The sequence below is a fragment of the Actinia tenebrosa genome, unplaced genomic scaffold, assembly GCF_029948245.1.
Source record: "Actinia tenebrosa isolate PJP-AT-01 unplaced genomic scaffold, QUT_ActTen_1.0 PGA_scaffold2__45_contigs__length_23673736, whole genome shotgun sequence".
Classification (NCBI taxonomy): domain Eukaryota; kingdom Metazoa; phylum Cnidaria; class Anthozoa; order Actiniaria; family Actiniidae; genus Actinia; species Actinia tenebrosa.
Window position 1 is genome coordinate 21,120,474 of NW_028292579.1, and position 13,566 is coordinate 21,134,039.

Sequence of the window (13,566 nt, forward strand, 5' to 3'; positions counted from 1 at the left end):
TGAGCACACCGCCTCAAAGTTATCACTGCTGTACACACCCATGAATAGGACGATATGATTATCTTTGCTCCTAATTGCACTAACCTTCACATTGACTGGCATCCATGCCATCAGCGCACTCACACGAAATCTGCTGAGAGCCATCACCCGGTATCCTTACCGACAACCTCCAACTTCAGAGCAGTCATCTGATCATGGCCTCAAGGTTAGACTCTGCCGAGAATCAGCAATGTTGTACCGCCTTTAATGGTTTCCTGGCCTGGTGGGGCAGCTTCTGTTAGGTGCTGGCAGGACCTCGTGGGAGGTATCAAGTGTATTTCATTTTTCTGGTATACAAATAATAAATGATAATAATTATTAGATACAGGAGAGTGTTTCTGACTAGTGAAGGGTTCTCAGTAGCTGTTGAACCAATATTTTAAACTAGCAGCCAATGTTAGTTAACAAGTTTATTAAAATTGAGCAAAGCAGAAATGACTTTGGTTTTAATATTTGTTTTTACTGAGAACCCTTGACTAACTGCAAAAATTTGTTCTGTTTTAAATAATATAGTAGTAATAATTAGATGATTTGGAAGTAACAAGCTTTAAATGCTTTTTAGTAAAACACTCTCCTATATCTAATATCCAAGGCTAGAGGACTGGTGACCAAAAAACTTGTTATGAAGTGCACTGATTATGTAATATGTAATGATAGCATTAAATTTTAGTGTATTAGAAGTATGAATGACTTCATTTTAAAGTAAGTGAATAAATTCCTAATGATATTTTCCCTATTAAATAAATATTTTCTATTAATTATTATTTTGGTAATCTCTTTTTAAAAGTTGGAACTGAGAGTAGTTTTTGATTAATACATTTAAAAAAATCCTACTGTCATTGCAGTGTGCTGAAAAGAGTTTGGAATCAAGATGGTCTTGATTGTAAACCATGAACAAAACATTCCTACAAAAGTACTTGTGAAATAAAGTTGACTGCAGGACTCAAAATATTGGACAATATAGAAGCCCAATTTTACTGATGAAGACGGTTCATGTATAAATTTAGAAACTAAAATAGAAGAAAATCAACTGCCAAAATTTACTTGTCCTGACCAATTGTTTTTGCTATTTTGAGTCCTGCTTCTTACCAGTCCTCTAGCCAAATTTTTTTTTTAATATTTAGTAATTCCTAGGCCTAGGCATAAAGCTATATAATTCACATGAACTGCTTTTGAGAAAGCTTTTTTTTTCTTTTGATCTTATGCTAGATATATTCTTTTATCCCTGGCCTAGGTAATACCTTTTCTTTCCTCTTTTTTTTTTTTTTTTTTTTTGAAATCCTAGACTTTTATGTAAAATGATGTTTGAAAATCTTATTTTTCAAAGTTCTCTGAAATGCTATATTTTTTGAAATCCCCTAAAGATTTCTATTTTTTTTCTTTGAAATCTATATCTGGAATGGTGAAATTTCTGGATAACTCTAGGTTTCAATCTATAAGCTATGTTACTCAATCTGATGGCATGATATCCTTATCCATAATGGGTGATTACTGTCTTCTGTACTGATTGACTGGATCTTGATGGTGCTGCATCATCTGACAAGGCTTTGCAGCACAACAGGTTGGTATAACAGAATATGACAGATTGGGTGTAACTGTGGAAAAATAGAGCAAGATGGTCAAAATACTGTCTTGTATTTGCAGCTTGCCGAAACATAAAAGCAGTAAGCAATGTACTCTTCTAAGGTGTCTCCAGTCTCTCTATTTTTTCTTGTGCACTCTTGATCTCTTTATTTGACTAACTGAGTATTATGGCCAAAGGGATAAACACAGAGGCCCTGTAGTTTGCTTTTGTCATTTACTACCTAGCCCCCTCCCCTGGGGATTCAAGGCTAGCTACCAATCTTCACTCAGCGAAATTAACCACAGAAAAACCACAAATAGTGACCAAGGGAAATAGAGAAACTGCTTAGAGTGCATACCATATATCTGAAGATGTTAACTAACAAAATTTTACAAATGAGTGCAAAGTTTTGTAGTCTACAGTCAACTGACGTCTACTGAACTTTAATTTGTTCAAACTTGTGCAATGTCTTACAAAGTTTTTCACTTAATTATAATGTGCACTCTACATTGTATTCATTGTAATAGTTTAACTTACTTGTCTGTCCATGTGTAGGATGGCCCACAAGAGGTTGACAACATCACAAGACAATCAATTGACACTTGACTGTAGCAGTAAGCCACCTGTTAAAAGGGAAAATGCTATTTGTTTAGGGACAATAATTATTTAAAGGTTATTTCACTAAATAGTAAGTGCTAGAAGTGACGGTTGATGCATTAGATATTGCATGGCATGGCACTTGTTCAACCATGTTAAACATTTCACATAATTCAAAGACATCATATAGCTCAACTTACTTGACTGCCCTTGTATGCAGACTCAACCAAAGCTTGACAGCTTCATGAGGCAATTGACTGACACTTGCTCTAATATCAGGTAAGCTGATGAAAAAGGCAGAGATACATGTTTAAAAACTTACTAAGCATAGGACTTCAGTGTACAGGACTGTGCTCTGCTGTGCCTTACTATACTACTTTAGTAAATCCAACTAATGGTCTATCATCAATGCTGTGTTCTGATTGGATGAGCTACTAGTTGGCTTTAAGTTAAAAAGTGCAAGCTTTGAAAAACAATTAATTCTAAATTTAATCCTTTGCATCTATATATTTGACCAACTAGTTGGATTTGACTAAAATAGTGAGTACTTGAGGCAGAATGGCCTATGACTCATAGCCCATTCATGCTTGAGGACTAATTGCTAAATAATTTAAGTCATCATACTCAATATACAACTAAAATGTACAATACTGTACTCCGCTATACCATACTATACTACTATAGGTATGATACACATATTTCAGTCATTGTACAAAACACTGAACTTTAGTGTACAATAGAGGGAAGGCATTTAACCCGTGAAATAAAAAATAATAGTCAATGTGTAATAGTCAAATAAACACAAAAGAAAACAATGGAATCAGGGGCTACTAAAGTGTATTAATCAAATATCTATTTCACGGGTTTAATGACTTCACTCTACTGTACTCCGCTATAGTCTACTTTACTATAAGATAGATAGATACACTTTAGTGAGGGAAACCATAATTACATAAAAAACTGTACCCTCCCTTACGGTTTGATACACATATTTGAGCCTGTACTAAACACAGAACTTTATTGTGCAGTACTGTACTCTGCTATAGAGTACAAGCACTAAAAGTGTGCAACACTTTGCACTATTTAGTAGTAAATAGTGCTAATTAAACAATAGAAAACAATAGGATTAGCATAATTTAGCAGTATTTAGCGGTATTTATGTTACACACTTATAGTGTTTGTACTCTAGCCTATTATACTACTATACGTTTGGTACTTTCTATATAATTACAATTACAAAATATAGTTAAACTTACTTGGCATCACATTGACTAGGCAGAACTTGATAGCATCATATGACAATTTGCTGACACTTGACTAATGTCTGGTGAGCTGATGAAACAAAAACACATATATCTGCTTAGAAACAAGTCAAACTCAGATATTCCAATGGCTTGTTGTGAAATTGGTTTTTCACTGCTACCAGTCAAAAACATAAATGTACCAACTGATCAACTTTGATTGGTGGCAATGAAAAACCAAATTTCAATGTGTAGTTTGCAAAATTTGAAAGCCACAGTATGCGCTATCACTCTATCATATATACTGTAGTTTTTAGCTAGTTATATCTTTTTACATATATACTGTAGCTATGACTTCCACTACCAAGATGCTTTGCATTTTTTTTTTTTTTTTTTTCCAATTTGTATTTCCTCATGAGAATAGTAATATTATTGGTGATATTTAATTGAACGAAAGAAAGAGTGTAGGTCATTCTGTAAATGATACCATAATGCAAATGTTCATCGCAAGCACAAATTCTATGGACTTTCACTGGGAAAGAGGAATATTCTATATTCTGTTCTATTACACAAAATCAAAGCTAACCCTACGGAATTAGATAATTGAGTACCAGTTCTAGCAAACTTAAAAAATTACCTGATAATCAGCAATGTTCTGTTCTTTGTATTTTAACAGTGTAAAGGACTCATCTAGGATCAACACCCTTTACCACAGGGTTACCATAATGGGTTAAACACCTTGATAATCAGGTCAGTACTCAGAGGTCAATACTCCTATAGCAACAAGGTGGGTCCATATTGTTATGAAGGTCACAGTGTCATCACCAGGTTACCAGTTCAATTATCTTCTTGATATTCACTTCAATATTCATTCAGCAACAAGGCGAGTCTATATTTTTATGACAGTCACAGGGTCATCACCAGGTTACCACATCATTAATTAGGTCAATACTCATAAATTAACAAGGTGAGTTCATATTGTCATCAAAGTCTTTCTATTTCTTGTTTTAGTGCAGTTAATCCATCTTTACAGCATTGATACTGGTTGTTGGTTGGTGTGATATATTATTGGTTAGAGGCAAGGTGCAGTATGGCTATCAGGCTCGGATGTCAGTTATCAACAGCCATCTTGAGTACAGTCTTATGAAGAGTTTTTTATAAAATATAAAATTTTATAACTGCAAAGCAAAATAAGATAAATTTATTAGGACACTGTTTAGGATTTTGGTTGTTCTAATATTTGGGATGGGAGGTTGAAAGTACCACGAGCCAAATTTCATGTAAGTTTCAAAATATATAGAAAACTCAAAATAACCGATTGTTAAGCATGGAAATGGTTCAAAACTTTCTAAAACTGTTTTTTTATAACATGTTTCATTGTTTCTTGCAGAAAAAGTGGAATTTTCAGGGTTCAAAATTAACACGTGTTATGGCGGACAAAGCCGGTGAGTCGAACATTCAAAACTTTTAAACTGGTCAAAAATACAAGAAAACGAAAGAAAACGCAGAAAAAACGAAATAACTCTTACCTTTTATAGGTCTCATGTACTTTTATCTCTGTTAGGTCGAGCACGAGCTAATAACGATCTTTGTTCTTGTACGATTTCAGCCAAAAGAACCATCGTGATTTGCACCCGTTGAAACACATCCAAGACTAACAGCAGCGTGCGGCAAATGAAGAGGTGACATGCACAGGGACTGGTACTAGCATTTTACACAGGGATCCCGCTGGAAAATGGAATTTTTGGCGAAAAAATAACGAACATTTAGCGGTTTTTGGTCATTATTTTTTGCCCAAAATGTAGGAAAGAAAGAGAAGAGGCTATGTTAGGACTGTACGAATCATAAAACCCCAATAAAATGCCTATTTTAGGCAAAAAATGATAATATGCAAATTAGACACGTGACTTGTCACGTGATCACAAATTTTGTGATTTTTAGGTCCGTTTTTTATTGTTTTTATCACAAAACCTATAATTTGGTGGGGATGAGTTGATTTCATTTAAGGTGTTTTATTCAATAAAGAAGTTCATAATAAAAGACTTTTAAATCTTTATTGTCTGATGTGTTCTCTCTGTCTCTTTATTGTTGGACACCCATCAAAACAGAAAACGAGAAAAAATAAAACGACAGTTGAAAATCACTTTATTATTGAGACACCTGACTAAGAATAAAGTTCGCCCAGAGACAATGAATAAACAAAGATTTCAAGACGCATGCAGCGTTAATATTTTTTTATTACACTTCAAACTATATGAGCTTTATTAAATCTTGTTGCTTCTTCCCTTTGCGCGCGCCTGTTTTGAGTTCGCTTCTTAGAGTAAAATCCATGACAACGGTCCAAACATTAAACCCAAAATTTAGCCAACATTTGTGCGGATCGCTTGTCACGGTTGGGTCAAAATGTTACCTAAAAACGGTAGCTAGATGTTGAGTCAAATGTTGGTTCAAATGTTTGTTCAAATATTGGTTCAAATGTTGGTTGGCAAAATGTTGCCGGTAAAATGTTGGCTTTGTTGGAATCGTTTGTCATGAACTCAAAACAACACAGACCGTTTGGTTGATAAGTTATGCGCATAAATATTTCAGTTTGAATAGGTGTTGTCAAACGTAGAATAAAACAACCGCCCAAGGGAATATCACGTGACTAAAACGAACAGCGCCCAAAGCAATCAAATATATGACGTCACTTTTGTGTGATTATAATCGAAACCCGTGCAATGTTTGTTTTTGGTATGGAGAGAAAAGGAAGCTAAAGGCCGCGAGTCCCAAAGAATCTAATACTTTAAAAATGTGTTGTTAGTTTTAGTTGTTGAGTGTATTATTCGCCGTCGGTTCCGTGTTTTAGTCACGTCGTTTTCTCGAGAATCATTAATTCCTTTCATTTCTTTTTTCTCTTGAAACAAAGAGAAGCAAGCCTCAAAGAATCTAGCACATAAATTAATGTCTTATTTTGATTGCATTGTTGACGGTCAAGGTGTTGATGGATCATTGTACAGTCACTGTCACAATTACCCTATAAAATGAGCAGGACAAGAAAATACAAAAGAACTGAATCACACCAATTTTTCTCGTAAGAATGTGTGGTAGAGTGCAAACAATTAATCCGTGAAACACTAATTACTAAATAGTACAAAATAGAAAACGATAGAAAACAATGGAATTTGAATGAAATTGTGCTATTTAGTATTACTAAAGTTTCACGGTTATATTGTTTGCACTCTATTCCTTCTCTTTTACTTTTTTTTTTTAGCCTCGCTCTCGGTAATTTTAATAGTTATCTGGAGATCGTTATCAGTTGGGTATGTGTATCGGGGGGTGCTTCAATTGAGAGGTGTATTGAGAAGAAGGGTGTTTAGGGTGTGTGCATTGCATGGTGAAGAAATACGCTCCTCGATGTTTTATCTGTCTTTATTTGTACAAACAACGATGAAAAAGACCTACGAATACATAAGAGAGTAGAATAGCATAAAGCCGTAAATTACATATGAATATATCGCCAAATGTATTACTCTGATCGAATACCATGTTGCTAATCAATATTACAATGTAATAAAAGTATATAGTAATAACGAACTTACAAGAATAACGTGTGAATGTGGCTTATAAAGTCCAATATCGTTTCAGTGTTGTTTTCCAATATGGCTGACCTCATTCTGAGCCGGTCAGCGGTCTTGTGTCTGGCCTTATGGCCAGCGGTAATTCCTTCACATGGGGAGAGGGGTGTAGTTGGGAATGCATTGGGGCAAATAGGAGAGAGATGAACTAATGACTAAAAGTCTTTAATATTTTTAAAATATCTTTATTGTATGATAAAGCTCAGAAAATGCATTTAATTTCACATTTTTACAATCAAATGTTTCTTTATATGACCTATATTTCTCATTTTCAACACCACTAAACTGTATTTATTTTCTAACCTTCATGTTTGCATATCTTTTTATCTTTTTTAAATTGTTTTGTGCATGTTATATTTTCCTTCCCTTCATTCTTTTTGTCTGTTATTCACATCTTTTCCTTGTCCTCTCTTCCTATGTTCTAGATATATTTTCCTATTTCTTCACCATTCTATCTTTTTCATCGTTTCAAACGTCAACGCTTTTTCATTTCTTTCTTTTTTAATTACTTTTCTCTATCTTTTCACTAGTTTTAACTACGATCTTCGTAAATCTTTCTTTGTTTTTTTCCTTTCTCCGTATTTTCCATTTTCCTATCACATTTTAAAAATATATTTTAGAATATATCGTTTACTTGTTAGTGTTCCTTCCATTTTTACACTTTTTTTCAGTCTTGTTTTCCTTTCTTTTCGATTCCCTTACATTTTTCTTCTCTTTCCTTTATTTCTTCGTCTTTTATACTGTTATCCATCATGCCAACTACCTGCGGAAATTAACAGAGCAGCATAAATTAACTCATTTTACTAGGAATTACAAAATCATTACTGAACACATAACGATCGAGGGCTTTAAGAATACAAATCTTCACTTAAGCCAAACTCATAACAGTGATAACCTTATTAAATTAATCTATTGCCGGACCTTATACCCCGCGTGGCGTTAAACAAAGTAAATATTTGAACCACGAATCAAGTTTGGAAAAGCATTTGCTAAGTCGGGAGGGGTAGGGTAATGTCAAAAATACACAACAAAAGTGTCCAGCACAAGACGAGACAGGAAAGCCGTAAATTTCAATAATAGTTAAAATCAAATAGAAAACCCTGTCATCACAGTGGGTAGCCAGTGTATGAATGTTAGCCAAGCTCGTAAGGAGTGCAAGAAGTTTCAAGATGCAGGCTCCTTACGAGTGCCGCGCAGTGTCACGCGGGTCGAATGGAGAAGTATCAAGGCTTACCTTATGACTGAAGCGTTCACCATCCGTTGGGTGTGTTTCAGCTCCAGGGGGTAGTACCAATAAAGGAGGTCAACGCAATTGTCATCTTACGGTACCTGGTTTAGAGGGAAGTGTTAGGATACTCGGTGCCCAGCACATCTGGAAGTAAAATCCTAGATTTTGTCATCAAATATCTCCTGAAACTAAAACAAAAAACAAAAAACAGGAAATGTATGTATTTTTTAAATATATTTTCTGTTTGTATGTATGTATGCTAAACAGCTTATTTGCGTATAGGAATAGTCAAAACGGATTTCCAGTATCGATCTTTCAACGGGTTTCTGAGGGGGGTTGGGGAATATTTCACTAAAATCAATAGACCTTATTCGTGGTGTGACAATGTTTTCCCAATTGAACGCGACAAACCTCTAGGGGAATGAACAGCTATTGTTTTGCTACTCGTCGGGATATCATCGTTATTCCTTTCGTATCCTTTGGGATACTCATGAATTTTTCGAAAAGTAAAAACAAAAGAAAATGAATCCTCTGGAGGTTTGTAACGCTGAATTGGGAAAATATTATCACACCACGAATAAGGTCTATTGAGAATGGGGTCCGGGTTTTGGTTTTGAACTCAAATCTCGGAGTTCCATTGTATTACGTAGGAAGTGCATGGTTACCTAGTGTGCCTTGCTTACCTCTGTGGGTGTGGACGATACAGGTCAGCACTAAGATCAGCTGAGTATGCCAGTCAGGTCCCTGCGTAAAGACGGAATGAACATGCATTAGAGACGAGAAAAAAAAAAGCTGATGGGGTTGACGCGGAATGCGATGAATAGATGGCAGTATGAATGCATATGGAGATAAAATGTAAGGAATCAAGGTTGGCTGTTGAAAGGAGTTCATAGATTAAAATTTAAAAACATGCATGGGATGGGAAAATGCGTTTCTTTAAGTCGAGAGGTTGAGGCACGAGAACAATGCGACGTTTCTATATCTTCGGTTAGGTCTTCATGGAGGAATAGATGATGTATGACGATTGTTAAAATGGATGAATGGATGGGATGGATAATTCTGCTTTTTACAACCAATTCTCAAAGCGCTTTACGACTACTATAGCTATATTAAGATATATCAAAAAATATATGTATATAATAATTAAGAAAAGCTATTACTATCTAAAAACTTAATTTTTGTTGGAAAAAAATGTGGTAAAAGCGGCCTTATTTAGGATCACCTTACAAATACAATGATTTCAACTGCGGCCAGGTTCCCAGTCGTCTGAAACTAAAAACTGTTGTCAAAATTGATTAATGTAGTTTTGGCTATTCTTTCAACATCATGACAGAAGCAGATGTTAGCATCAATTTGATGGTCAACCACACTAGGTACTCAGTTCGAAACTGTTGATGGAAATGAAACGACACCAATAAACTTGCACATAAGGGTTTTCGCATCAAAACCAAATTCAAAATTCACTGTTATTCGATCCATTAAAATAATTAGATGCCTGCTATAAATATGCATGGAAAGCTGCCTGCTGATACACGCTGCAATTTTTTCTCGCGCTGGCAACGCAATTTCACATTTTTGTTGCAGCGAAAAATTGCAACGTCTACCATATCAAAAGGGTTTGAAATAAACTCCTGGGTAAAAATCAGTATAAATCCTGATTGGCTAGTCTGAATAGTATTATTGCATTGCGAGTAATTACATGGGTGATAGACGCTGCGATTTCCAGTTTTCGCTATTTTTAGGCGTGCAATTCCGAAAATGTTGCAGAGAAAAGTTCAAACTTTTTGATTTTCTGTAACAATTTTTGCGTTGCAAGACATCTTTGCCGTCAAAGCCGTGTCTCGCGCTGGCAATGCAACGGAAAAATTGAAATTGCATTGCCAGCGTGAGAAAAAATTGCAGCGTGTATCGGCAGCTTAAGGTTGAATGTGTCATTACCAATCTTATTAAATACGAGTGATCAATGCTCTATTAGGTTTTCCTTAAAAAAATCTTAGCGAATAATGCAATTTTTTCTTCGCTAAGCTTAATAAAATTTATTAAACATTTCCTTACTTCGCACACTGCTGTTTACTTCATCATATCATTAATCTATGTGGTTTTTCAATTGAATGCCAAGTGGTTAACCCTGCGCCATTTAATTACGTGATGTCTAGGTCCTCTTTAGTCCCCTGTGCTTATCAGAAGTCTACGAAGAATTTTCCTAACAGGTTTGTTGATCTCCTCTCTGTGTATTTCTCATTTCTTTCAAGATCTTTTCAGAATATCGCTTGGTAGAAGAATGGGGTGTACAGCTGCACTTCTTGTAGCAATGGGTCTTGTTATGTTCTGTGTTGCACAAATGACTGATCTGCAGCAACAAAATGTGAGAAAAAAGGCTGCCGATCCAACTAAAACACCAACAACTCTGTCTGATGTGGTTAACATGTTGATGAATCTCGAAAAAAGGTATCGCCTTAAAAAAGACAATTCGAAATACTTTACGGTTAAAGAAAATTTATTATGGATTCCTTGCACCTCATAGGCCCTAAAATCTGATATTTTTGCTGGCATAGTTCAGTGTTCACTGGTTTAACACGGCAGGCAATCCATCGCGCAACCTATTAAATATGAACTAAAAATTATAAAAGGGTGCTTTTAGTCTTTATAAGTCCAAAATTTAGATCAAAATCTTTAGCTTTGAAGAATATCTATCGCAATATCTATTGCACTGAGGTCGGCTAAGCAACATATGGCTCATTTCATTGCATTTCAGAATTATTAAGATTGAATCAAAACGTTCTTTGTTGCTTCGAGGTAAGTTGAAAATACTGACTTGAATGTCTACTTCATATTTGTGATAATTTGTTTGGGAGAAGGCCAGTAAAACTAAAGGGTGGTTTTCGTACTCTAGGTAGAGACGGTCGCGATGGGCCCCCAGGAAAACCAGGTGGGCATTGAATCTTCAACTTTCAATGATGTTGCGCACGCACACTGCACGGGTCTATACGCTGTGCACGCCCTAAAAACGCTTTTCATGATATCGAAAACACGTGCATTCAGCAATATGAGAAGTAGAATATAACTGTTTCAATTTGAAAAAAAAAACCATTTTTCTTAGGCAAAGATGGACGCGATGGACGTGATGGTTTACCAGGTCAGTAAAAAAGCGTCGAATAAAGGATTACATGCCCAAATTGGAAATAGTATTGGATGACAATAATTCCGAAGGCTGCCAAATATGGATGAGTCCGTAGAGCAATCGATTTTTTTTTACTCCGTACAAAAAGTTAAATACATAATTTCTTTAGAAAAGATGAAAATTTAAAAAATATTTTAGGTGCTTATATCGGATTATAGAGTGAGGACATAACTATTTGAAGATTATATACGTAACTCAAGTAAAAGATAAAAAATATTTCATAGAGTTCAACTACGAATAAGTCTGCATGTCTATTGCTTAAAGCTATGTTTCCATGTAATAAGAGATGTTTTAATTACAGAAAATTTTCTTGAATTTTCTTCCTCCAGGTCCACCAGGTTTGAAAGGAGAGCCAGGACATCAAGGTGTGAGAGGTCCACCAGGACCCAAGAGTGGTGGAGTACAGTACGTACGATGAGGGAGAACTATGTGCCCTTACAATGCTACTCTTGTTTACAAAGGTAAAGTGAAGTTTAAACCTTTCGGTGACCTTTGCAGTTATTAAACAATTTAGCCAACACAATGATAAAATCTTGCCGTGATTTCTAGGTCGCATCGGAGGAGAATACTATGATAATAAAGGTGGAGGTGCTAATTACGTGTGTCTCCCTGAGACCCCCAAATATGGAAGGTACAAAGATGGTTTCCAGAGCGGTGGTAACATATACGGTGCAGAATACGAGGTCAGCGAGTTCAACCCATTCACCACAAGTAATCTTCATGACCACGAGGCTCCGTGTGCTGTGTGTTACGTTACAACACGAAGTGTCAAGATGATGATCCCTGCGACTTACGAGTGTCCCGCGGGATGGACGCCAGAGTACAATGGATACCTCATGACGGCGTATCACGGTCACCAACATCCATTTGAATTCATTTGTGTTGATGAAGATGCAGAAGCTGTACCAGGAACCCATGCCAACCTTGATGGTGCCCTGTTGTATTGTGTGGAAGGAAGGTGTGGCTCTCTTCCTTGTCTTCCATATGTTGAGGGTCGTGAACTGACATGCGCAGTGTGTACCAAATAAACTGTATTATCTTTTAGTTGGGCTAAGTATTCCAAGTGAAATAAAAGTAATAATCATAGATATTAACTTCAATCTAGGAATGCTAATGATCATATCGATTAATTAAAAAAGTCCAAAAATCTAAAACAACCACGTCCATATTTTTTAATTTTAAATATATTTTTGTCTGCTATTTCTCCAAGAGTCGAATAACAAGTCATCAAGCGGACAACAGAGCTTGACTCCAAATTAAGTGCACCCTAACAAAAATTCTATGACAACAAAAGACGAATAATGATAAACTCTAAGTGAAGAAATCAAGTGAAGATTTACCAATTGTACTTAGATGATAGTATAGATTTTTTAAAGGCTAAGAGTATAACAAAAAGTAGTCCGATCTATGCATGGATTATATTTTAAGTAATTCTAAATTAAGCGCCAGTTTTATATACGAATGTCAGTAGTAGATCTAGAATTTAGCAATCATAAATATTAGCAGTTCATTAAAGTTTCATTGTTTTTGAATATTCTTCGAAGTATACTGGATACTGACTAATTAAATAAGAAGCTGCAAATTTTTTTGGAGAGGATATCACGTGGTGAGCAGCACTTAGGACACAATTTCCCTTGTTTCATGGTTTATTTCTCGTGCTGTTCTTCATAGTGCATATCAGTTTGAAGTTTTAAATAAAAATACCTTAAGAATAGGTGGACGTAATGCAACATTTCCGTTGTTTGTCGTTTTTACGAGGATAGCACTTTATAGCCAGTGGCTAATCAACAAACCTGTGGTCCTCGTTCCATGATCGAATTGAAATTTTGGAATTTATTTTTGTGGAGGGAGAAAAACCCCTGAAGACTGGAGAGAACCAACACTCATCTCTACTCACATGGGACAACGAGCCCAGCCGGACTTGAGCCCGGGTCGTTTTGATGAGACTTGAGCGCTCTCACTGCTAGGCCACCGGTGCTTCGCAAACAAATTTCGACTTCGCATTCCCACATATTTGGTTGAGATATCTCGAAGAAGCGTTGGGCTTGGGGCTTGGTACTCTATATGCTACATATTGTCACAACTATTGACCTTTTAAT

General features: G+C 35.8%; 1 long non-coding RNA gene and 1 pseudogene across 2 annotated transcripts in view; both read left to right on the plus strand.

Annotated features, from left to right (window-relative positions):
• Positions 1–13,566, plus strand: part of LOC116306029 (uncharacterized) — a 328,067-nt gene that overhangs the window by 23,229 nt on the left and 291,272 nt on the right. The window lies entirely within an intron of this gene.
• Positions 10,469–13,197, plus strand: LOC116307952 (uncharacterized; annotated as a pseudogene). The gene is made up of 6 exons (XR_016120387.1): positions 10,469–10,734; positions 11,042–11,082; positions 11,180–11,215; positions 11,387–11,422; positions 11,797–11,928; positions 12,017–13,197. The product of XR_016120387.1 is annotated as an uncharacterized LOC116307952 (transcript).